This window comes from Cryptomeria japonica, chromosome 5 (genome assembly GCF_030272615.1).
Source record: "Cryptomeria japonica chromosome 5, Sugi_1.0, whole genome shotgun sequence".
Classification (NCBI taxonomy): Eukaryota; Viridiplantae; Streptophyta; class Pinopsida; order Cupressales; family Cupressaceae; genus Cryptomeria; species Cryptomeria japonica.
This window is the reverse complement of record NC_081409.1, coordinates 783,648,933-783,676,209: the sequence shown is the minus strand read 5'-3', so window position 1 is coordinate 783,676,209 and position 27,277 is coordinate 783,648,933.

Below are 27,277 nucleotides of genomic sequence, written 5' to 3'. Positions count from 1 at the left end.
TCTTCATCGACGGGAAAAGTTCTCGAGGAAATAATACTATCAGTGCAACATAAAAAGGACCCACCGAAAGGAGCGTTTTCATCGAAAGAATAATATCGATTAGACAAAAGGAAGCTATATCGATAAAAGATATCGATGAGGATATAGGTTTCGAGGAGGTTAAAAGGCATGTTCTCGATATGCGTGGTTTTGCCGATGTAACTTTATCGGTGAGATAATAGACTCATTCATCGACGGGGCATAGTGATATCGATGAAAGAAGTATTTCGATGGAAAGATAAAGGAGCACACTGAAGTCCAAGGTTTCTTCGACATAAGACCCAATGGATATCAGATATGTTTTGATGAGGAGACAACCATACTGACCGAATACAGTATTTCGATGAAGGGAAAAAATACTTGATCGAAGTAATATTCGAAACAAAAGTATTGTCGATAGAAACAAAGAGATCAATGGACTAAAGAAATAAATGATCAAAAGACATATCCTCATCGAAATGATTATTGATTGCTGCAAAAATTAGAAACAAATCCCACGAAAGGTCACATCGCCATTAAATTCGAACGTGTGCCTGAGTGACTGTTGTCCAAAATGACCATTACTAATTGATTAAATACGCCATAAGTAGTGGATCAACATCATAGCACACAACATTAAGGAATTCACAGGCGACGAACTGAAAGCAGGAATTGGGTGAATTCACAGATAAATCTCAGTAATTCCAAGTAAGTTGTTTGCACACAGACCTCTTTTTTAAAATTCAAATGGAATCATCATCTAAAACTAATAAGACCAGAAAGGGAAAAGAACCTATCGCTGCAGAAGAAAAACCTAAAAGACAAAAAAGGGAAGGGCGTTCTTTGGCCCAGGACCTGATTGACCAGTGCCCATCATCCAGTTTGAGGTCCAAGAAGATTAGAGCTGATGAGGAAGGCCTAGAAGACCGGTTTGAGGATCTTGGAGACATATGGACAAAATTGAGAGGGTATGAATTATTCATATATGGGTACAACAAAAGAGTTGCCCCTGAACCTATCAACAATTTATGGCGATTGAACTTAGGAAGGTTAGTTGTGGCTAATGTATTCATGAATGTGGAGCTCATGAAGGCATTGGTAAACAATTATGACCCTAAAACCAACCATATATAACTACATGGGTGAGCCAATTCTTGCAATCAAAAAGGAGGTTATTGACACCATGTTCAAGTTGGAATGGGGATTTGAAGAATTGATTGACCTCAAGAAGTTAACAAGTGAATATTTTAACCTAGAGCACATTTACAAAACGTGGAGACTCCCTATACATAGACCTAGGAATGCAGGGTCCTTAGTGCCACTAGGTCAGGATGACAAAGCTCCCTATGATGTCAACTCTTTCCATCCATATTTCAAGTATACCTATTACTGTGTTGCCCAAGTGCTAGGGATAAAACCCCATCCTTTGATGGATATTGCAGCCATGGTCATTTGTGCCGATTTGCAGTCTAAGGACCCCTGCTTCTTTGATTTTTTTGCTTATTTGGTTGAGGTTTTGAATCATGGGTTAGAAACGTTAAAGGGGGATGTCATCAATGTTCATTTCAAGCATTATTCCTTACTTATGCATATGCTATTGTATGTGGGCCAAGATGAAGGGCTATGGCCAGAAGAGTTATGTGTCAGGACATATGACAATGCTGGGATGAGAAAACCAGTGCAACTATGGGTTTCTTCATGGGACCAGAGGTATGTGAATAATCAATATTGGAATTTTGAGGAGTTCTTTGTCAAGCTATTATATAGACTGTTGGGATGCCCATGCGATCATGCCCTTGCACCAGAGGTTCAAAGCTTCCTAAGACCAAAAGATTTCACTGAAGATCCCTTAATTGAACACAACTGGGGAGATTGGTATTGTTTTTCAGACTGCACACAAGTCAGGGTATATGGGTTCGAAGGGAGACCACACTTACTACCACTTACAGTGCCTAACAAAGCGGCTTGTCTGGAAATTATGAGGCAATTGTCAATAGTGAGTACAAAACATCTGACAAGCCATGGGAAACAATCAATTGTACCTAGGTTGTTAGTATTTTTAGATTTTTTTGTGAAAAGTTCAAAAAGTTATGGCGTGCTGCAGACAAAATTGGATTATTATGGCATGGCTATGGGGGATCCAAGACCCAATTTCGATCCTAAAGGATACATAAGGATATCCCGATCATCACAAAAGCTAAAGGCTGGAAAGCATAAATCTTACCTACCGGATGACCTCATTAAGAACATTGGCAGAGAAGAGGCCAGAGTGAAGCGAATAAAGTTTGAGAAAGCAATGCAGGCTTATAAATGGAAGCTTTTTAGAAGGAAAATGGATGAGAACGTGCTACAAAAGATTGAAGACCCCTTGGAGTTGGCCAACAAACTTGTGGAGCATGAATTGGAAATACTTGAGGGAGTCCCGCCTCATGTTTTTAGGGATTACATTGATACTATTAGGAATATAGAGCCTTTGGCTCATATGTCTCCTACTTCCACATCTGGCATCGTTCCATTCACTCCTCAAGAGGATTGCCCCCTGGTTATGAAGAGGATACACCGATAGACTTGGCAACAGGACAACTGAATGTCCAAGAAGTGGCTGACATCAGATTCCTGGAGCATGAGGATTTCATTGCTGATAGTGACTTCATTGCTTCCAAGGAGTTCACCGCATTCCTCTATCAACATAAAGGATCTCAAATTAGGAATAACATGAGAAATAGTGAAGAAGAGCAATAGCTTCAAAAGTTACAAGAGGAGATGGATCTTGTGATGAGAGAAATGACACTTGAGAAGGGAAGATAGTTGCTTAAGGAAGCTGCTGTGCTATTATACTCTGGATGGGACATGAACTCTGCCTTGTTGTTTGATGGATTCCTCAAGAAACAAGACCCAAGTAGGAAAATGATGCCAAAAGATATTGATAAACTCTTTAGAGGATCAGGATATGATCCAGATCAGAAGGCTCTTCTACAGTGGGATATCTATCCCAAAGATAAAAGACCTATATTGGTTGATACAGAAGAAGATTTTGGACATTTGATGGTGCAGCAGGTTGGAAAGACTGACCCTAGAACAACTGCCAAACTAAATTTGGATGTCGCTAAACTGAACCAAGATCAGATAGAGTTTGTGGTCTGAGAAAATTCTACATACAAAAGCCTATATGAGAAAATCGATGAAGAAAAACAGAGGCTGCAAGCAAGATTGCTTCAGATTGATACAGGTACCAGTCAAACAAGGATGACATACGGTGTTGACAGAGATGCCATGGATGCCTTGATAGACACTATGTATTGGAGGAACAGGGTCAAAAAGACATCTCAGCAAGTAGAAAAGGTACAACAAAAGATGGATAAGTTGATTCTAGAGATCATTGAACATAGGTATAGAAATATGATGAAAGTTGCATAAATCTATTGGAAAACATACACTGGAATAGTCAGAGCTTTGAAAGAGCATGAAGGCTTAGGTCTCGGTTGGAAGACATGATGAATGACAACAGTCTGATTAATCCAGGTGAGAAAATTGAAGCCGAGGCTTACTTGAAGTCCCATGATGAATTGGCAAATCAATTAAGGAAAGAGCTTCAGAGGTTGGACGATGGGAATACCCCTAGGGTGCCCTCTTTTTACAGTAATGGTGAGTTAGTATTGTTCAAACAGTGGAAACAAGAGTTCATTGATGAGAATAATCGAGTAGTAGTAGAGTTGGATCGGGACAAAGAATTGTCACTTTGTGTTAACCATATTCTATCCAATCATTTCCAGACAAAAAGTGACACAAGGACACTAAACAATGACGTTCTAATGTATAAAGATGATAAGTACATTCAACACATAGGAATGCTGAACTTGTTTATCTTCCAGTTTGTTAACAAAAGTGCTAATTAATAGTTATGTGCTGAAAAGCCACGATGCTTGGTGACAATGTATACCCTCATATAAATGAGGGAACTTTTGTAACAATAAGGATCATTAGAGAAGAAGTAGAATATAGCCTCAGGCTTACTATTGTACCATTTTGCAAACATACATAATATAATCAATCATCTTTCCTTTGTGTATATGCTGTGGATTACTGCATCTTTTTGTAGGCAGTTGCTTGTGATATTATCCAAAGGAGATAAGGTTACTTGTGCTCTTCTAGTAAAGCTCTATGTTTCATATTGTGGATTTGAATAAAAGACTTACTTGCGAATATAGTTTTGTATATAGTGCGCCTGCATATTATCTCAACCATGGTGCGCTTGCATATGTATATAGTTTTGTTTATAGGTGGAAAGCCTGAGGTTCAATGTCGAACTTGGTTGCTCTGATACCACATGTAATATTCCACATCTGGCATACACTTGAGCCAACTAACTCATTGGTTTACTAACCAACTATCTAGCGAACTGCTTAATGTCTACTAAGAATAACGGTCATAAATGACCATCATAAGATAATTAACATACACTTGAGTCAGTTGATTCATTGGTTACAGAACTTCTAGGTTTAGCTGATCCAATTCGTTACATAACAGTCTCATGTCTACTAACATTAATGGTTTACAAGGACCTTCATGGGATTGTGACATAACCTAACAAGCCAACTGCTACAAATCCCCTATCTCTAACAAGCTTCAACTGTCATCATGGAATTGAACCTAATACAACATTGGTTCCCTTATTTAGCTAAATTAACACATCATATTATGACTCAACAAAAAATACAGTTCTAATATTTTTTTTTGTCTTTCTATATTCCCAAAAGTATGCATCTAATTGATGATAAGAATCCTTCTTCGGGTCTTGCAACCATGGAGACTAGTTATAATCTGATTATAACCGATGTGCATTGATTCCAAGATGAACCATATTCGGTTGAACTATGAGTTAAGAGTGGAAAACAAATAAACATAGAAAACAAATAAACATACAATAGCTACAAATTATAGCAAGGTATTGTGACTATAAGATAGAAACCATCCTAGGAGCCTCCAATATATCAAAAGTTGAGAAAGTAGCAAGCTTACTGTATAAAGACAATGATCACTATAAAGTTGCAGTCAAGTTCAAAGCATTGATTTGTGGGAAAAAAGGGTTTCATATGGGGATAAAGCAGTCTCATGAAATATCATGACAATCATAATCATAATCTAAAGAGTAGTCAAATCTTCAAGATAGATTGGTGATAGTGCAGTCATTCTGTTGAGCATCAAATCTGAATTAAGTAAAATATCTTGATTTGAGAAATTAAATCATAGAAGCCATCTCTCTTTGGAATAAATCATCATTTTCATTAATACCGTAATAACCCATAAGTTATCGAACAAGTCTAAATGCATTCTATTGAAGTATCTAAGATTCAAAAAGTATCGATGAGACCCAGCGATGTCTCATCGATATAAAAGGGGCATCGAAGAAAGCAAATGTCGATCAACTTCAGAAAGGACTCATCGAAGATAGTAACTCCATCGATAAAAGATTTCAAGGAAAGTGGAGATGGTTCTCATTGACAAGAAAAGGTCTTCGAGGATATAACACTATCAGTGCAAAAGACTCACCGAAAGAGATGGTCCCACCAACAAAAGGTATCGAAGAAAGCAGAGGTGGCCCCCACCGATGAGAAAAGGCTTTCGAAGAAACAATATCATCGATGCAAGATAAAGAAGATTCACCAAAAGAAGCATTCTCATCGAAAAAGTGATATCGATAAAACATAAGAAAACTACATTGATGAATGATATCGATAAGGATATGAGTTTCGATGGGAGGACAAAAGAAGTCACCGAAGTCCAAAGTCTCTTCAACATGAAACTCGACAGACAACAAAAAGATTTCGATGAGAATATGAGTTTCGAGGAGACTAAAAGGCATGTCTCCGATACACATGGTTTCATCGATACAACTTTATTGGTGGAAGACAACAAAGAGAGGATAAAAGGAGCTTCGGTGAGACAACAGACCCATTCATCGAAGGCGCATAGTGATATCGATGGAAAAAGCATTTCGATGGAAAACTAAAGGAAGTCATCGAAGCCTAGGGTTTCTTCGACATAAAAAGGGATCGATGGATACCAGATAGGTATCGGTGAGGAGACAACAATACTCAATTTGTTTATCTTCTAGTTTGTTAAACAAAAAATGTTGGTTACTAGTTATATGCTGAAAAGCCACAGTGCTTGGTAATAATGTAACTGACAGACTGATCGAGAGGTGGTGGGTTTAAAAATTGTCTTATAAGTTTACACAATAAGTCCTAAAGAAATATAAAGACTCTGTAGCCCAAATAGCGAAGAAAGGCACTGGTCATCTATAGAATACAATTCATCAGTTCACATTTCATTTTAGAGCAATAGGAGTAGCCGAGTAGGAAATATAGAGTAGACTATAAATAGTGTATATACATAAATTTCAAGAACAAAAATCGAATAATTTCTACAACAACAATATTGAACTCATCTGCTATATCTCCATCTTGGCAATTTATGCCATTCTGAGATGCATTAGGTTAGTCTCAGTCACTAGAACACAATTTGCAACATGCATTAAGAGTTGTCCTCCTTACAAATAGTGCAACATTAAAAAGGTATTATCAAAGCTACAACCACAATTCAAAGAGGAAGCTTACAAAGATAGGACAAAGCTAGGTACAGTCATAAGTCAAGGCAAATTCATAGTTGAAACTCAGTCCAAAATAGTGAAGAAGTGCAACAAATGACATGAGAAGTCTAAAGAAGTATTATAGCAATCATGAGTCAAGGATTAATGAAGAGATTTTTTGCATCCATGATACAGTCCTTAAAAGAATCCATGATACAATCTCAAACACACTTTTTACTGTTCTCTTGGTGATTGTGCCCAATTGTGTATGTCTTGCTTATGTATGAAAATGGCATTTTGTAGCTTTCCACTGACCATGTATTTGAGATGTCTTTGATTTAGATATGGCATGAGCTTAGTCGTAGAGTGAGACTAGGGAGTTGGACCATCTCAACCATGGTATGCCTGCATATGTATATAGTTTTGTGTATTCATTAAAGATTTTCATTTAATTTTAATCAACTAAAGAACAATATTCATGACTTACAAGTAATAAAAAAACTTACAAGGATGAGGCATATTCATTACTTACAAGTAATAAAAAAACTTACAAGGATGAGGCATATTCATAACTTTTACAGTCCTACCTTGGATATCAACACTAGAAGCAACTCATATTATTCGTGTATAGACAAGACAATATGGGAGTTCATTATACCCAACAACTTGTGGTGTTTTTGTTCGTGTTGGCTCCACTTGCACCCTGCAATTAAGATTCAATATACATTATTCAATAAGATTAACTGTGCAACATAATGAAATATTGAAAAGTGTGTTACCTTGTTGAGCTTCGCTTGGTTTCGAGAATATTTTAATATTCTCTACTTAACAGGGCCAACCAAGTGAAGGTGGAAGCTCATTTGGCCCCTCCCCCCCCTACCATCACTCTAAATTCCCCGTTAACATCTTATAACATTCATTCATTAATTCTTTCTACAATTAATAAAATATAGCATTCATTCATTAATATCACATAACGTTCATTAACACATAACATTGATTAACATTAATTAACACGCAACATTCATCAATATTAATTAACACATATCATCCATAACCATTAATTAGCACATAATTACATTCACTAACACATAAAAATCAGTCATTATCAAATTAGTTAGATTACAATCATTTCTTTCTTTGTTTTTTCTTTGAAGCTATGAAAAAACTAAGTGGAACATCGGTTTCTTCATCATTTCCCCCCTCTACAGATGTTCCGCCAACTACTTGTGATCTCAATGTATGCCTAGTCCTATACTGAGGATGAAGACACTGAAGCGAAGGGGGGTCCTCTGCAATAACAAAGAAATGGGTTAAATTCAATTTTTTTAAAATTATTGTTACAAGTATTTCATTAATTTAGAGAACATAATTGTTGTGCTCTTGACCTGATGGGGCCACATCATTTTGTGTAGCCTCAACCTCAACATGTTGAACACCCTCTAGATCATCTGGAGTTGAAATACTAAAGGTTACATTAATGCTGAACACCAATTGCAATTATATTTGTTTAAAGCAATAACAGTGGTCCTCTTTACCTGAGTGGGGAACATCACGTTCTTGAGGTTGTGTACCTAGATCATGCTCCACTTTCTCACCATCGACTGCATGCTCTAAAATATTAACAAAAAAGGTTACATTAATTACTAATCTAAATACAAATTAAGATGTTTAATTGTATTAATAGCTAAATAAATAAATTTGAATAGCAAATGAATACCTCCACTACTGGGATGCACATCCAGACCTTCATGTGCAGGTGGTGTTTCACAATTAGCAGGCTGCATTCCAATGACATGCATATTATTATCATTGATTGCTTATTTAAAACAAATATAGTCACTTTATGTTGGAACTCAACATCAATTAGATTATTGGTAAAGTACTCAATTTGAAACATCTTCCATTTAGCATATTTACCTATGTGATGGATGCACTCAAATGTTGTGTATGCCCACTCAATTCTCATAGCTGATTAGCCATGGCTGAATAGCCTTGCTGGTAGGCAATTCTCTTGTCATCTTCTGTGGGTGCTCTAGTGAATTCAGAGCCCTGCATTTTTGCTTGGCACCATGAATTTTGCTTGCATTGTTTGATAAAAAAAAACGTTTGCAATTTATTAATATTTTGATGCAATATTTCATTTACATGAGATACTTACAATTCATGCAGCAAGTTTAATGTAACCACCTAAGCTGAGTTTGTGTTGCTCGTGCTTTTCTTGCCTTTCCTTGGTTGCCTTTGACGTGTCACTCAGTCTATAAAAAGTTTGAAATATGTTAGATTATATAAATATAAAGAGTAATTAATTAGTACATAATTACATTCTTAATAGTATCCCATACCTTCTTCTGGCGTCTAGTGGTGTATTTCCTTTTTTCCTTTCAATTCTCTCCTTGGCATCCAAAATCAAGTCCTTCCACTCCCTCTCTGGAATCATGGGGGGACGCTCGTACTTTAGGTTCCTCTCCAACTGGGTCCTGTATTGGTCCCTCACATACTTTAGATATGTGCTAGCTTTTTCAAGGAGCTTGGTTTTTTCAAAGGTGTCATTTCCAAACCACTCAACCATTTGGTTTGTCAATTCATCTTTTAACCTTTTTTCTTGGTCATTCCACCTTTTAAAGCAAAACCAAACCTGTTAGATTTAGAAATGAACTAAAGCTACATTTATTACACTTCAAGAAATGGATCAAAGGAAAACTATTCTAGCAATGATATGAAATCAAAAGTGGATAAGGGTTAGTTCACATATGATGTACCACCTTTTACGTATGGTGGGCCCAAATATCTGCAATGCAATGTCACTAAGATGTTTATAGAAAATATCATTGCCTACAAAAAATTCATGGGATCATTAGTCCAAAATGAGTGATCATAAAATAAATTACAATTAGAGTATATATAATAATAATTTTAAAGTACTTGGAACCTTTTGTATCTTTCAGGGAAGCATTTCTTCGTCGCTCACCACCAATGTGTCCTGCAATGTTCCCATACTAGCAATATGAGAAAATCTAAGAAATGATGGTATGCTATCAGCAGTAGTCGCCTCTAGCACATCCTCATGTGCATCTCCTCCTGCAAAAAATGAATCCACTATGAAATGGCATTAGAATTCAAGAAAGAACGCTTGAAGGGAAATAAACACATGACAGAAGATAGAGCAAAAGAGGGATATACCAACAGTGGGTGGGCCAATATGACGTGCACTAGAGGATGTCTGCATGCTACGTGTTGCCAACATTGCAGTCGGCAATACAGGTGAGGGCGACCTCTGATGAGGCGGCAGTGACATTTGCACAGTAACATTGACAACACCTAAAGAATAATACATTAAATATATCAAACATTAAATATATGAAAAGTGCAAGAATTGTAAACAAGGATGAACCTTTATTTTGAAAATTGACAGTATCAAGTATGATGTGTTTTAGGTACTCAGAGTGATAAGCCAAGCAAGTGATAATACAAGAAAATCGTCATCACCTGAAGATCCTGCAACACCCTGATCGTGGGAACGACTTTCATGAGGGCGGATAAATTGCTGTAAAAACAATACATACATATTTTAGTTAATGACATAAAAGAGAATAAAATATAAACCATTATTGAACTTTTGTTATAATTAAAGCTTTCATTACTACTTACTTGCAAGTTTTCTGCTGTCTTAAGCAATAATTCCACCCTTTGTCATATCTCATCAGTGGTAGGATGCACGGCTGCCAAAGCAACAATCTCTTTTCTAATTTTTATAAGAGGCATTTTAAAGAATTTCACAAGGTCTGTGGGATCTTCAGGGTCATCATTTCTTAACCCTAATGATTCCACATCCATAGAAAGGTGCTCAGGTACTGCAAATCCCTTTCCCTTTCCCCGAACATCCATCCATGTCAAGAATATCATTAACAATTACAAAATTAGTATAAATCACTAAAAAAAAGAACATAATAATGTAACAGTTTGCTTCTATCTAATTTTTACAATTACAATGAGGTTTACCTGCTCGGTAGAAGTGTTGCAAGCTACATCTCTATCTGTGATATGTGATGGATCCATGTCGGCCTGTGACAAAGAAAAAATATGAAAAACATTAGCGAAATTACATAGTACACAACATGAACAACATGAACTTTGTAGACAAAAAGAGTATTAAATAATAAAAAGATGTTGTTATCAAAATCATTGTAAATTTTTTAATTCCTTACCTTTAATTTATGTGGACTATGCAGGATCCTCAACTAAATGGTTGACGATGTCTGTAGTCAACGACCTGTTCCCACCAAGGGTGACCGCATCACATAGGGACTATACCTAAAATCAACACCATTAATTGAGCATCATAAGAATTACTATATTTGTAAGTTGATAAACAATAAATACATACTGTAGACGTATAAAAATGACCATATTCCTAAATGAATATTTTATGTTCGTTTCTCTATTTGATTAAATCCAATTTAATTAAAATACCCACATTCCTCTATTTAATTAAGTAAATTACTCAATTTATTTAAATTAAATTCACTATACCCATTTAATGAATAAATCATTTTATTCAATAAAACCCCCCTATTGACTTTTAATTAAATTCAATTTTAATTAAATAGTTATCCTAAATTGAATAAATCTAATTTATTTAATTTCTCCAAATTGCAACCAAATTGAATTAAATTACTTTATTTCAATTAAATCCTATTATCCCTCCATCCACTTGCAAAATCCCAAACCCATTTCTAATCCCTTCTAGAATCTTCTAATCGCTTCTAATTAACCTAATCCCTCCTCTAAACTTTGTCACATCCCTAAGCAAAGGGAAGTCACTTCTCAAAACTTCAAAGTCTTTGATAACCATTAAAGGCTTCAAACCTTCAACCACATAAATCCTCAAAGTCTTTGATAACCATTAAAGGCTTCTAACCTTCAACCACTAAATTCCCCAAAGTCTTCATAACCATTAATGGTTAACTCAAACCCTCTTACATGGTTAAAGAATTTGTTTTGACTCAACCTTCATCCAACCCAAGGGTCTCATCAGGCCTTTAATGCTTTGACCATGATTATCTCTTAATCATTTGCACAAAGGTTTATCCTTGGATTAACTCTTAATCCATTGGGTAATCCTAACTTAAGCTTGACCCTTACCTTCTAGATAACCCTAATGTCTTCTCAGGCATTTAATGTCTCCAACCCCTTCTCTCAACCCAATCTTATGTTGACACTTGTCACCATTTAATTGGTGCAAATTGCAAACATGGATCCCCAACTTTCAAACTCAACCCTTGATCAACTCTTTCAATCCTGACCATCCATTGCCCTGTTTTTGCTATAAATAGAGCTCTCATTCCTCCATTTTGAATCATCCTCCAAATTTGTAGTATCACACTTATGCTCAAATACATTCAAGCTTTCATATATCATTTTTATGCTCATCATTTAGCCTCTCTTTAACTAGGAATTAGTCTAAATATGCATGTTTAGAGTACTTTCTTTATCATTTAGCTCAATCATAGACTAAATATATCATGTTAGGATAGTACTCATACTAACCTTGTCAATCTTATCATCTAGTTTATTGCATTTCTAAGATCATGCATAGCTTAGGATGCATCTCATACTAAAATCTATCAAAGCATCCCTCGTTCTTACATTTGCCATCCCTAAACCATTTTGCTCAGTGATCTGAAAGAAAAAACATTGGTTTGAGGGACATTGTAAGATAGAGAACCATGGGACCCACCTTGGGAAGCTGAGTTATACTTCATGACTCTATAGCTTGGACCAAGAAGTCCTGTGTGTGTGTGTGGACTAGTATTTAGAATATTTTCATATATTGAGTTTTATCAGCCCACTTTTCCCGCATACATTTCTGGCGCCCACCGTGGGGCCCGACCCCAAATAACAAATCGGTTTTCCAAATTAATGACTTTTGCAGGTCCGCGGGAAACAGGAATCGGCGCGTCGAAAACATTCCATAGCGCATCTGATCAACAGATCAGCGCATCCCGCTTACTGTTTAGCACGTGGGATCTATACTCTAGCGCGTGAAGACCTTTTCTTAGCGCATGACTTCACCTACAATTTTCCTGTAGGTCTTGACGCGGGCAAAACATAGAGTAGCGCATCAAATTAACATATTAGCGCATCCGATCCCTAGTTCAACGCTTATAGTCCATCATCCAGCGCGTAAAGCTCAAAAGTTAGCACATGATATTTCAAATTTTCCTGCAGAACTGAGCGCGGGAGAAAGAAAAAGAACAGAGCAGCGCTTCCAATTCACAGAGTAGCACATCCCAGCAACAGTATAGCGCAGAGGAACATAAGTTTAGCGCATCTGACTTTTATTGTAGCACGTGCAGTCCATTCTGTAGCGCATCATAGACAAAAACAATTTTTTTTTTTATTGTAACCGAATTGAAATTTTAGACTTGTAGAAGTCCCCCAAATCACCTAACATTTTATCTCTTTTGTTTGCTTGCAGGATCCTAACAGTTTCTTGCAGATAGAGTGGGAGATTTTATTTTAAAAAAAATGCTTTCTTTTGTTGACCTCCAAATCGGAAATTTGCTTTGTTGACCATTTCCTTTTCATAGATTAAGAAATCTTTCTTTTAAGGTTAAAAAGAACATCATGCTTGTTGGAGCAACATCTCCAAATAGAAGTTAGCAAATCATTGTCTTAAAGGCTAAAAAGAACAACTTGATTGCCTTGTCTCGAAAGTGGAAAGAATATGCTCTCCCCCTAACTGGGTGATCAAAAATCCAGACCACTCTTACAACTTTCAGTAATTCAAGCATTAAAACCTTTATTTGAAAACCATTAAAGGCTTCCAACTTTCAACCACTTAATCCCCCAAAGTCTCCAATAACCATTAATGGTTAACTCAAACCCTCCTACATGGTTAAAACATTTGTTTTGACTCAACCTTTATCCAACCCAAGGGTCTCATCAGGCCTTTAATGCTTTGACCATGATTATCTTTTAATCATTTGCACAAAGGTTTATCCTTGGATTAACTCTTAATCCAGTGGGTAATCCTAACTTAAGCTTGACCCTTACCCTCTAGAGAACCATGAGGTCTTCTCAGGCATTCAATGTCTCCAACCCCTTCTCTCAACCCAACCCTATGTTGACACTTGTCACCATTTCATTGGTGCCAATTACAAACATGGATCCCCAACTTTCAAACTCAACCCTTGATTAAACCATTCAATCTTGACCATCCATTGCCCTATTTTTGCTATAAATAGAGCTCTCATTCCTCCATTTTAAATCATCCTTCAAATTTGTAGCATCACACTTATGCTCAAATATATTCAAGCTTTCATTTCATATATGCTCATCATTTAGCCTCTCTTTAAATAAGGAAGTAGACTAAATATGCATGTTTAGAATAATCTCTTTATCATTTTAGCTCAATCATAGATTAAATATAGTATGCTAGGATAGTATTCATACTAATCTTGTCATCTTATCATTTAGTTTATTGCATTTCTAAGATCATACATAGTTTAACACATCTCATCCTAAAAACTATCAGTGCATCCCTCGTTCTTACATAGTTTATGGTTCGTACTCAGGCTTCTCGTTCGGCTGTCAGTGATAAACTCCCTCAGAAGGCTTCCCAACCTTTAGAACAAAGGCTTTACGTATCTCAAGGATACTGGGGGAAGGCTAATCACTGCGCGCAACCGTTGAAAAGGACTTTCGTCACTTTCCACATTTGATTATTGTGGGTTGGAATTTTGTTGTCCATAGTTTTGATCAAGATCAAGGATGAAAAAGGGGATATGGATAGAGATAGAATATAGATAGCACTAGATGATGGAAGCAATGAATAGATAGGATAGATAGATATGAATTAGAGTGAAGCAAGATTGTAGAAAGAACTGGATGATAGAAGAAATGAATAGATAGGATAAGGGATATGGATTAGAGTGAAGCAAGATTGTAGAAAGAATTGGATGATAGAAGATATGAATAGATAGGATAAGGGATATGGATTAGAGGACATGGGAGATATGGTAGGAAGCATAGAGGTTTCCATTTGCAAAAAGGTGATGTGTAAGATTGTCATAGTATTTAGCACCATCTGAATAAGTGTTCTCAAACTTTTCAAAGACAGAGACCCAACCCACACTTAGAACCTCTGGAAATTTCAACTGAACATTTCTAGCAACTAGGAAGCAGACTCAAAAGGGAAGAAGAATCCCAAACTGGATGAAGGTACTTAGTCTTTGATTACCCATGTGTGTGCAAGTGGGTTCATTCTGGCTCATATGATCATTGTAATCTTCAGAATCCAACATGGCTAGCTACATGAGTTACCTTGACTTCAAAAGCATCCTGGATAGAGCCTCGTTGCCAGCGAGCGTCCATAGCCCCGACGAGGTTATCGCTATAATCTCACAAATATTTCTCCATTGCCAGCCAGGCATCCATAGCCCCGATGGAATTACTTGCATGTTTCCATAGCCAATTATTTTGATATTGCATTTCATTGCTTTTTGCTTTTCTTGATATTCATTTTCTTGCTCATGCTTTTGATATTTCTTTTTTTTCTTTATTTTTCTTGCATTGGCTTGTAAGTGATGAAACTTACATGGGTCTGATAATTACAGTGGCACTGAAGCAAGATTTTAGATTTTTCACTAGCCATGTCTTCAATTTAAGAGATCACAATGATTTTTAGAGCAATCGATTAAGTGTATGAGATATAGTAATCAAAAGATGTCGGTACCAAGATACGATAAGTGGTTCTTATCTGGATTGAGTGTGTATCCCAACCAAAAGAAAATGTTAAAGAGGAACAACCTCGGATTCTGAAGCATTTCATGAATAGATATCTAGGAAAAGGACTGAACATGAGATTCGAGCATGGGCAAGTATGTGACAAAATGACACAAATTCCTATTTCACAGATGAAGGATTTATGCAAAGGATTGAATGAAAGGGATGGAAAGAGGTGTTGGATAATAGATAGAATGTTTGAAGATTTGTGCAAGGATAGATAGAAATGTTTTCAGGATGAGTGTTGGTACTTGAGAAGTGATGAAGAGATGGAGGAAAATTGAATTTTGGGACAAAAGGACCCAAAATAGATAGAGGAAATGATAGAAGAATAGTTTTGGAAAGATGTTTAGATAGAGGGTTGAAATAATTTCAAAGATGTGTGCCTTTGTTGATCTTTCTTATGGATCATTTGAGGTGATGGATTGGTGGATGGAGGGAGGTAAGGACCTAAGATAGATGGAAGGGATGGAGAGTTTGATTGTGGAATGAAAGGACCTAAGATAGATTTAGAAGAAGAAGAGTTTGACTTTGGAATGAAAGGACCTAAGATAGATTTGGAGGAAGAAGAAGAGTTTGACTTTGGAATGAAAGGACCTAAGATAGATTTGGAGGATGAAGAGATTCCTTGATCTTGATCTTGACTTGGAGTAGGATCATTTGAGTTTGTGCTTTTCTCTTGATTTTGAATTAGAATAGTGGAGGAGATGGAAGGGATATCATGCTCTTGCTTAAGAGATGGATGTTGAATGGGACTCGGCTCTTGAGATGAAAGGGGATCATCGTGGATGGAATACCAAAATTTTAGGGGATCATCATAAGATTCTTGATAGGTGGGATCTTGATCAAAAATGGGATTAGATTGGAGAGCCATGATATCTTGATCTTGATTTATGTTAGGACTCATTTCCTTTGACTGAGTTTCTTTGTCAAATGCGCTGGGTTGGTTTTGGATATAACGTTTGACGTGATGAAGGAATACCTGATGAGATTTGAATAGTTGACGATTGATGTATAAAAACTTATTTCTCTTGATGAATTTGGAAAAATTAGGTTGTTATTTCTTCAACGTGATGTTACGATAGAGGTTCTTTCTTCTTAGAATAAGGGGATTAGTCATGCATGAGTGATCAATGGTTTCCTTTGATTTGTTTGGATTTAGTTGATTCTTGTTAGAAAATTTTCAAATCTTACTTTATCAGAGTGAAGGTTAGATGTCCCCTCACGACAAAGCGTGTCAAATGATATGGATAAAAGCTTCCCGATCTGGAAACTGGATTTGACAATTTGAAAATTTTAAACAAGTGTTTTTGAGATAAAAATCCGTAAGATGGTAAAGGATTTTGTTGATACTGATGATGAAATTTTTCCGGATTATGATAGGAGAGACATCCTCTATTGCGCGATTCGTTTTAAGATTCTGACAACGTTCGTTTTGACACAAATTTTGCTTGAGAAATAGTTTTAATGGTTTGTTTTTGTCACTCTAGTTTGATGAAAGATGGTTTTTGATGAAAAAGACTTCTAAAAATGTTTTTGAAATTTCAAAAATTTTCTCGGTTTCGCTCTCTATTTTTCTGTTTTGGATCACGCGCTAGAACAGAGTCTATATGCGCTACTGAAATGTTTCGATGCGCTAAAAGAATAACCACACGCGCTAGGCTGCCCCCAGACACGCGCTAAAGTTTGGTCTTTGTGAAAATTCCTGTCTAATTGTTGAAAAATCTATGCGCTATCCTAGGCCTGTTACGCGCTAACTGTTTGACTGTATGCACTAATTTTTGGGTTCCACGCACTAAGCTGTTTCTTCCATGCGCTAAATTGTTTTGCTGATGCGCTAAAGGATTTTGCACTAATTTGTCTTGGGATGAAACGCTATTGTTTGGGACCGATGCGCTAACTTGAGGTTTTGATGCGCTAACAAAAGTACTCTACGCGCTAAGATGTTGCTCTTATGCGCTAAACTGCCCTGATTTTTCTTTGGATTTGGTTTTTGTGAATTTTGAATTTTTGTTGCGAATTTTTCAAGTTTGATGGATGATTTCTTTTTGGATACTCAAGCTTACTATGTCGAATAGATAAATTCTTGATCACTTGGTTTGATATTCCCCTAATCTTGTTGGGTGAAAGTCTTTCCTAAAGATAGTTGAAATGTTGATTACCATCTCAAAAGATGTTTTGTTGGATATGGAAATCTTCTCCACTTTATGATTTTTCCTTGTTTGAACTAACTTTTGAGTTTGATTGTTGGATACTTTGCAAGATATTTTAACATTTGTGACAAGAATACATAGCACACATGAAGACAATGATCATCCTAATGCTAAACATTGAGTGTATATTCTTTTGAGGATGTGTTCAAATCCTCGATGTTATCACTGGTTTGATTTACAACAAAACACACATCAGATACACTCTTTATTCAAAGGTCATTGACAATATCATAGCCCACTAGTCTCGATACTCCGTTAGCTCAAACAGCCTTGTCACCCCCCTAGAGGGAGCTCGTTTTTTTGCCTTTTGCCAGAATTTAACTCAAAGTGAATTGCTTCACAATTGAGTAGTTATCTTGGGAGATATATGGTGAGTAATCTTGGGGGCGGATTCTTCCCCACCCTTGCACTATGATGTTATAAATGTCTGGTTACTGACTCGGCTCAAAGTTTCTATTTCTATGGTTCGTAATCAAGCTTCCCGTTTGGCCGTCAGTGATAAACTCCCTCAGGAGGCTTCCCAACCTTTAGAACAAAGGCTTTACGTATCTCAAGGATATTGGGGGAAGGCTAATCACTGCGCGCAACCGTTGAAAAGGACTTTCGTCACTTTCCACATTTGATTATAGTGGGTTGGAATTTTTGGCGTCAAAGCGGTTCCCCACTTAGGTCATTCCCTTCACACCGGCTATAGAATGGCTTTAAGAGTTTTTCAACTCCTCGGGAAGGCAGGCCTGCTAAAGGATGTAAATGCTTGAAGTACAGAAAGCTTAAGAGTGGTTTGGCTTTTTGGTCACCCAGTTATGGGGAGAGCATATACCTTCCACTTTCGAGACAAGGCAACCAAGTTGTTCTTTTTAGCCTTTAAGACAATGATTTGCTAACTTCTACTTGGAGATGTTGCTCCAACAAGCATGGTGTTCTTTTTAACCCTTCATAGCAAAGTGTGTATTTCCAAAACTTTTGAAAAATAAGCCTGGTCAACAAAGTAAATCGTGATTTTGGTCAACAAAATTAAAGTCGATAGGGGAAATTTTTCCCTCTTTGCTTTGCACAAAATGAAGATGAGGTTTTTTTACTTTGCAAAATGAAGTGAATCCTTTTAAACACCAAAGGATGGTGAGGTTCTTTTTAAAATTTTTGCCAAAGTAAAGATTGTTGGTTTTTTTTAGAGCTTCCAAAAATGAAGTGTTTTTCCTAACTTGCAGGAATGAAAGGTTTGTTTTGTTGTTCTTTTTACCATGCAATAAAGAAAGATGAATTTTCTTTTAAAACACCAAAAAGGAAGGCATGAAGTTCATTTTATGCATCCAAATGAAATGATGAGGTTTATTTTAACTTTTGCAAAAAGGAGAGTGAGTTGTTTTTAACCAACTTTTGTTGAAAGAAAGTTAAAAAAGAAACTTAAAACCTCTAAACTAACTCCTTCCCCTGCACAAAAAATATTAGAACCTGCACATAGCCGGTGATCAAATATTAGTGTGGGCTTACACAAGCCTAAATTCCGATCTTGGTTACAAATTTTACAATTCTGATCCTGAAATGTCTTGAAATTTGACTAAGTCTGAAATTTGGAGGATCTTCCAAAAACTAGATTTTGCATTATAACTCCTAGAGGTCTGAAACCCCTCTCAAACATCTTGACAATATATATGGAATATAACTTAAAGTATAAGAAAGAGAAAAGAGAAGAGGAAATGTCACTTATACTTAAATGTTATATTCCATATATATTATGCCTCCCACAAGCCTAATTTTTGATTCTGTCATAAATTTTTGGCTCTGCCAACTCTATGCGCTAAGAAATGATGTCTATGCGCTGAGAAAAAGCACCTACGTGCTATTATGTGCCCCCAATGCGCTAAGCTGTTTTCCCGATGCGCTATTCTATTTTTCTCTCGCGTTGATACCTACAGGAAAATATTAGTGGAAGTCATGCGCTAAAGAAAGGACTTCACGTGCTAGAGTATAGACCCCACACGCTAAATAGTAAGCGGGATGCGCTAGGCTATTTTCTGGATGCGCTACTCTATTTTTCTCCCGCGTTGATACCTACAGGGAAAGATTAGTGGAACTCATGCGCTAAAGAAAGAACTTCACGCGCTAGAGTATAGACCCCACGCGCTAAACAGTAAGCGAGATGCGCTAGACTGTTAACCGGATGTGCTAAACAGTGAACTTAACGCGCTAATTCATTTTTCCCGCGTGCCTGCAAAAGTGGTTAGATTTTAAAACCGATTTGATATATGGGGTCGGGCCCCACGGTGGGCGCCAGAAATGTATGCGAGAAAAGTGGGTTGATAAAACTTAATATGTGAAAATATGTTAAATACTAGTCCACACACACAGAGGACTTCTTGGTGTAAGCTATGGAGTAATAACGTATTACTCAGCTTCCCAAGGAGGGTCCCATGGTTCTCTATCTCACAAGGTCCCTCAAACCAATGTTTTTGCTCTCAGATTACTGAGCAAAATGGTTTAGGGATGGCAAATGCAAGAACGAGGGATGCACTGATAGTTTTTAGGATGAGATGTGTTAAGCTATGTATGATCTTAGAAATGCAATAAACTAGATGATAAGATTGACAAGGTTAGTATGAATACTATCCTAGCATACTATATTTAATCTATGATTGAGCTAAAATGATAAAGAAATTATTCTAAAACATGTATATTAGTCTACTTCCTGATCTAAAAGAGGCTAAATGATGAGCATATATGAAATGAGAAAGCTTGAAAGAATTTGAGCATAAGTGTAATGCTTCAAATTTGAAAGATGATTGTTTTGAATGGAAGAAGGAGAGCTCTATTTATAGCATAAACAGGGCAATGGATGGTCAAGATTGAAAGGTTTAATCAAGAGCCAGGTTTGAAAGTTGGGGATCCATGTGCACAATTGGCACCAATGAAATGGTGACAAGTTGCAACATAGGGTTGGGTTGAGAGAAGAGGTTGGAGGCATTAAAGGCCTGAGAAGACCTCATGGTTATCTAAAGGCTAAGGGTCAAGTCTAAATTAAGATTACCCACTGGATCAAGAGTTAATCCAAGGATAAACCTTTGTGCAAATGATTAAGAGATAATCATGGTCAAAGCATTAATGGCCTGATGAGACCCTTGGGTTGGATAGAGGTTGAGTCAAAAAACTGTTTTAACCATGTGGGAGGGTTTGAATTAACCATTAATGGTTATTGGAGACTTTGGAGATTAAGTGGTTGAAGGTTGAAAACCTTCAATGGTTTCCAAAGACTTTGAGGATTTTGGTGGTTGAAGGTTGAAAACCTTTAATGGTTATCAAAGACTTTAAGGGTTTTGAGAAGTGACTTCCCTTTGCTTAGGGATGTGACAAAGTTTAGAGGAGGGGTTAGGTTAATTAGAAGTGATTAGAAGATTCTAGAAGGGATTAGAAAGGGGTTTGGGATTTTGCAAGTGGATGGAGGGATAATAGGATTTAATTGAATTAAAGTAATTTAATTCAATTTGGTTGCAATTAAATAAATTTGATTTATTCAATTTGGGATAACTATTTAATTAAATTTGAATTTAATTAAAAGTAGATAGGGGGGATTTAATTGAATAAAATGATTTATTCATTAAATGGGTATAGTGAATTTAATCAAGTAATTTACTTAATTAAATAGAGGAATGCGGGTAATTTAATTAAATTGGATTTAATTAAATAGAAAAATGAACATAAAATATTCATTTAGGAATATGGTCATTTTTATACGACTACATTTCGCCCCTCTTTGAAGTGACGTGTGTGCACATGTTATTTCAAAGAACATGATGCTTTATCATGATTTATGATCTAATGCAATTTTTGTGTCGCTTTTTTGATTTGTCAGTCGTGCCCCAGATTTGATTTGATGTGTGATGCCCCATATTTGATATTTGATGGTGATGCCCCCTCGGGAGATGAATCAATTTTTTTGAAAAATTGTTGATTTAATTTGATGAAGTTCGTATGATGTGTATGATTTCGTGCATGTAAAAAGTGTGCAGATTGATTCATCTCCCGATAAATTACAACTGTTTTGGTATAGGGGAGACCACGACCATATTATAGGTCCATACGACTAACCCTAATTTCATTTTCCTCCTATAAAAGGGGAAAAGGGTTTGATTGAAAGTCATTTGTGCTTTGTTGACTTTGAAGAAAGAGAATTGGCTCTGGAGAGAAAATGCCTATTCTCTATCACAGACACCGTTTCGAGCGCGTTCGGAGGTACCGGAGACCTGTAGCGCGTGGACAACTAGTAAGTCAACGTTTTTGACCCTTTTTTGATATTTTATTTTGTCGTTTTTAGTCAGTTTTTGAATTTTAAAGTTTGGGTTTACCAGTTTAGCGAGTCTAAGGTCTAGAGTAGCGCATACGAAGTTTAGAGTAGCGCATCGAGGTCAAATTTAGGGGTCGCGTCTGAAAAAGATAGGTTAGCGCATAAAATTAGTAGGTTAGTGCGTACATATAGAATAGCGCATGGAAAGTGTTGGGTAGCGCTTCGTGTCAACAGATTAGCGCGTCGGGGTGACCTAGCGCATAGGGGCCGCAGAGGTTCGCATAGGGAAGGGGGTTTAGCGCGTAGGACTAACATAGCGCATAGGGCTAAAAGGGTAGCGCCTAGGAGGGGTAGATTAGCGCTTAGGCAGAGTCTAGCGCATGGGGTGGGTTAGGTAGCGCATTGGGTGAAAAGTTTAGCGCGTAGATAGAATCTAGCGCATAGGTTAGAGATAATAGCGCGTAGGAGAGGCAGCCTGGCGCGTGGGGGTGTTTTAGCGCATTGAAGATCTGTTTTAGCGCATCTGAAAAATTTTGCAGTTTTGGCCGATTTGAAAATTTGTTTTGTCTGCCTGTCGTGTTTTGATGAATTTTTCCAATATGAGTGTGTGTATAACTTGTTTTGATTTGAGAGTTTTCAAGTTATGTATAGATATCAATCTGTTGTTTTGATCAAAATATGATGTATTTGCGTGTTTTGTTTCAAGTTCAATGTGTGTGAAGCCTAAGTTGTATTACAAGCCGATATGGGTTGGAAACTTGAGTTGTTTTACAAGCTGATATGGGTGGGAAACTTGAGTTGTTTTACAAGTTTATGTGATTGTGGAGACTTGAGTTGTTTTACAAGTTTTGATATGGTTTTTGAGAACTTGAGTTGTTTTACAAGTTGATATGAAATGATAGAATTTTGAACTTTGATTGTAGATGAGCAAATTGTTTCATGTTGTTGATGTAAATTATATTTTGATATCTTTGTTATGATGTGGAAACCGATATTGGATATGTTGTGTTTGTTGACAGGAGCGATTGGGTGTTGTACAGTCGAGGGAGAGATTCCCGAGACCGTGGACGTTGATACCGTGATTGTCACAGGCAGATTTGGACATTATTGAGAGATGTGGATTGACCTCTCTCCTAGATATGCCTCGGTTCACTGTGAACCGGGGACTTTTGACAGCTTTGGTAGAGAGGTGGCATAGCAACACGAACACCTTTCATTTTGCCACTATAGAGATGACAGTGACACCAGAGGATTGCTACCTAATTTTGCGGATTCCTGTAGTAGGGGCACTACTTCCCTATGAGAAGTCAGAGGAGGGTGGCACAGAGGCATTGTGCCGCATTTTTCAGGATGACACAGTTTGTGGCTATGAGATCCCCTGGCAGGAGTTTTTGAATTTGGGTTATGCACCGCTGCCATTTGTACTGGCAGGATTCATTGGGGGATTCCTTTGTCCTGATCGTAGGTCAAAGGGATTATCGGTGGGATGGGGGTTAGTGTTGGAGGAGATGGTCACACAGGGCCGGAGATTTGCATGGGGGTCAGCGATGCTGGCTCATTTATACCGGAGTTTGCATGAGGTAGTATACCTCGGGTACGATAGTTTGTCAACTGGCGTGACCCTATTACAGGTATGGTGCTGGGAGCACATTCCAGCAACGAGGCCACTGGCAGATAGAGACAGGCCCGTAGGTGCAGCATATGCCTACGGATATAGAGGTCTAGTTGTCCAGCGTAAGCTGGGCAAACTAGAGCATTGGAGGAGGGTTTTTGACGACATAGATACAGTCACCTGGAGACCGTATACAGGTTGTGAGGTATGGGTGGAGGATGGGCTGGAGATGCCCTTTGTATTTATGATGAGGTATTTGATTGGGAGGACCCTGTTCATCATTGAGCGGTTTGTGGTGACCCGAGTTTTGAGGTAGTTCGGGCGTCAGCAGGGTATTCCTCAGGGAGCATGTTTGTATGCACGGCGGCAGCAGGATGTGGCCGATTGGGGGCCGACTATTGATAGTGCCGTGGCAGTGGAGGAGTTTGCGGGGTTGGCCGGGCAGATCTGGGACTATGCCCCAGAGATTCAGGATGCAGAGATGATAGATGAGTTCGCTTGTTTGTTTGCTACGCGAGCGGTGGCTAGGATCTTAGATCCGGAGGAGATGAGGCTAGCTTTTGACTCAGATGAGGAGGAGGGAGACAGGGGAGATGATGGAGATGATGGGGAGGATGGAGGAGGAGGAGGTAGAGGAGCCAGAGGGAGGCAGGGAGGTAGAGGTGTGGAGAGAGCGGTGCAACAGGGGAGGATAGACAGGGGGAGAGGTGGATTGGCTATCGGAGCCGGGAGAGAGGGGAGAGTGGGGGAGGTGCTAGCTGCAGTGGGGGGTGAGGAGGAGCTGAGGAGACAAGCACAGTGGAGGAGGGCAGATGTACTCCCACCTCCAGCACCGAGGACAGGGCAAGTGGGAGGGGTTCCTCCAGCACAGGTACTGCTGCGGGTTCGAGTGCCAGGTCATGTGGAGGATGCGCAGATCCAGACCTTGCAGATTACCGTTCAGCAGCTGCAGGCGCAGATTTTGACCTATCAGTGGCAGATTTCTTAGTTGACCACTGAGAGAGATACTGAGATAGAGCGGCGAGGATGAGCGGAGGAGGTGGTGGCGAGTGTGCAGAGAGCAGCGGCGGGTGGTCCACTGAGAGACACCCTTAGAGAGCTGACGCGGAGAGTGCAGGAGGCAGAGTATTATAGGAGGCATTATGAGGCTGGAGTACCTAGGGATCGGCGAGTGGAGAGCTTTGCACAGTCGAGATCGAGTCGATCTCGAGCCACTGGGACACAATCTGAGAGCCGAGGTGTGACGAGGCCAGCGAGATAGGACCCTCCTGGAGATCCAGGGGCAGGTGTATCTGGAGCGAGACCATATCCGTCAGGAGATAGTCATACTTGAGAGACATGGTCTCTGTTGTATTTTGGGATCATTGTTATACTTTGTACTGGACATATTGTTTGGACACATTTTGTAGATGTTGATCATTTTCGAGATATATATATATATAGATGGCACCATTTTTTTTTATCATGTGATGTGTTGATATGGATGCATGTTATGTGAGTCATTTTATGTGATGATGCAATATATGATGTAATGCATGATGCAGGATGTATGCTTGTTATATGCTGTGAGATGTATTTTGAAAATGAGATGTATGTTTTTAATATGCTGCTAAATGTATCGTGATATGTAAATGATGTTAAGTGATATGGAATGATGTTTATGCAACTAATTGTAAAAAGATGTGTAACTAATCGTAAAATGATATGCAACTAATTGTAAAATGATGTGCAACTAATTGTAAAATGATGTGCAACTAATTATTTTTGGAGCATCCTTCATTCTATATTTGCCATCTGATAGAACCATATTTTTGCTTTCTTTGTAGGGTTCATCATTGAGCGTTGATTTGTTGAGGATATGTTGAAAATTTATACAAGCATAATGGTATAATTGAACCATAATGACCTGAGAAAAATTTACATGATATTTGATTTTGCAAGATAGCACAAGCGTCAAGGTATAATTGAACCAGGACGACTTGAGTGCGTATTGCGTAAATAGACAAGATTTGATTATTTGTATGCGTGAAGTGGAATCAGGCCTTCAGTGATATTCAATGTATCACGTCTCGAGGCAAGTATTCACACGGTACAAGTGATCACCTCCCAGACAGAAGATTAAGAAAATATTGGAAGTTCCCCTTGACCTCTAGCTGTGAAGCATTTAGTGAGACAAGGAAGAGAATCCAATAATGCACAAAGTTCAAAATGCAAAACTAGTTAAGATTTTATGCTATAGTGCAACATTCAGTACTTCAGAAAATCATCCATCCGTGATATTTGTGTGAATTGTCTTTGTTTTGGTTTTTGCGATGAAGCGTAATGTTTGTTTGTTGGATGTCATGCCTCTGATTTTGGCGATAATTTGTGATGTTTGGAATGTTTGCAAGTTTTTGAACCAATGAATGCCCCTAGCTGAGTGTGCCCCTCGATATGATCATGTACAGTGATTACCAAGCCATGGTGAACTGCGGTAAGAGAATAGATATAAATGGATAACCTAGGATAGTGACTACGTTAAGTATATCCTGAATGAATATATGCTAAGTGTCGGGCAATGGCCGATAGTGTTTTGATGGATAAAATGGTATGGAGATAGATGGAGGAGCCGTTCTTTCATAAGGGCACCTGTTTACCAGGTTTTCACCATTTGTTTTTATTGTACTTTGTATTTTTTGCTTTTTCTAGATTTTTTATTTTTTTGTTTGTTTTGGGCTTGATTTTTGATTTTTTATTGAACCTAACTGGTTGGGTCCCTATGTTATCATATCAGTTTATGGATCAGGTGCTTATCAGCTAACAACTTCAGACGGAGATGTGCTTGATGACCCAACTAACATCATCCATCTGAAAAGGTACTATACTTAAAGTAGCCTAGTGCACGGAAAAAGCCCAAAACAAACAAAAAAATCAAAAATCCAGAAAAAGCAAAAAATACAAAGTACAATAAAAACAAATGGTGAAAACCTGGTAAACAGGCGCCCTTGTGAAAGAACGGCTCCTCCATCTATCTCCATACCATTTTATCCATCACAACACTATCGGCCATTGCCTGACACTTAGCATATATTCATTCAGGATATACTTAACGTAGTCACTATCCTAGGTTATCCATCTATATCTATTCTCTTACCGCAGTTCACCATGGCTTGGTAATCACTGTACATGATCATATCGAGGGGCACACTCAGCTAGGGGCATTCATTGGTTCAAAAACTTGCAAACATTCCAAACATCACAAATTATCGCCAAAATCAGAGGCATGACATCCAACAAACAAACATTACGCTTCATCGCAAAAACTAAAACAAAGACAATTCACACAAATATCATGAATGGATGATTTTCTGAAGTACTGAATGTTGCACTATAGCATAAAATCTTAACTAGTTTTGCATTTTGAACTTTGTGCATTATTGGATTCTCTTCCTTGTCTCACTAAATGCTTCACAGCTAGAGGTCAAGGGGAACTTCCAATATTTTCTTAGTCTTCTGTCTGGGAGGCGATCACTTGTACCGTGTGAATACTTGCCTCGAGACGTGATACATCAAATATCACTAAAGGCCTGATTCCACTTCACGCATACAAATAATCAAATCTTGTCTATTTACGCAATACGCACTCAGGTCGTCCTGGTTCAATTATATCTTGACGCTTGTGCTATCTTGCAAAATCAAATATCATGTAAATTTTTCTCAGGTCATTATGGTTCAATTATACCATTATGCTTGTATAAATTTTCAACATATCCTCAACAAATCAATGCTCAATGATG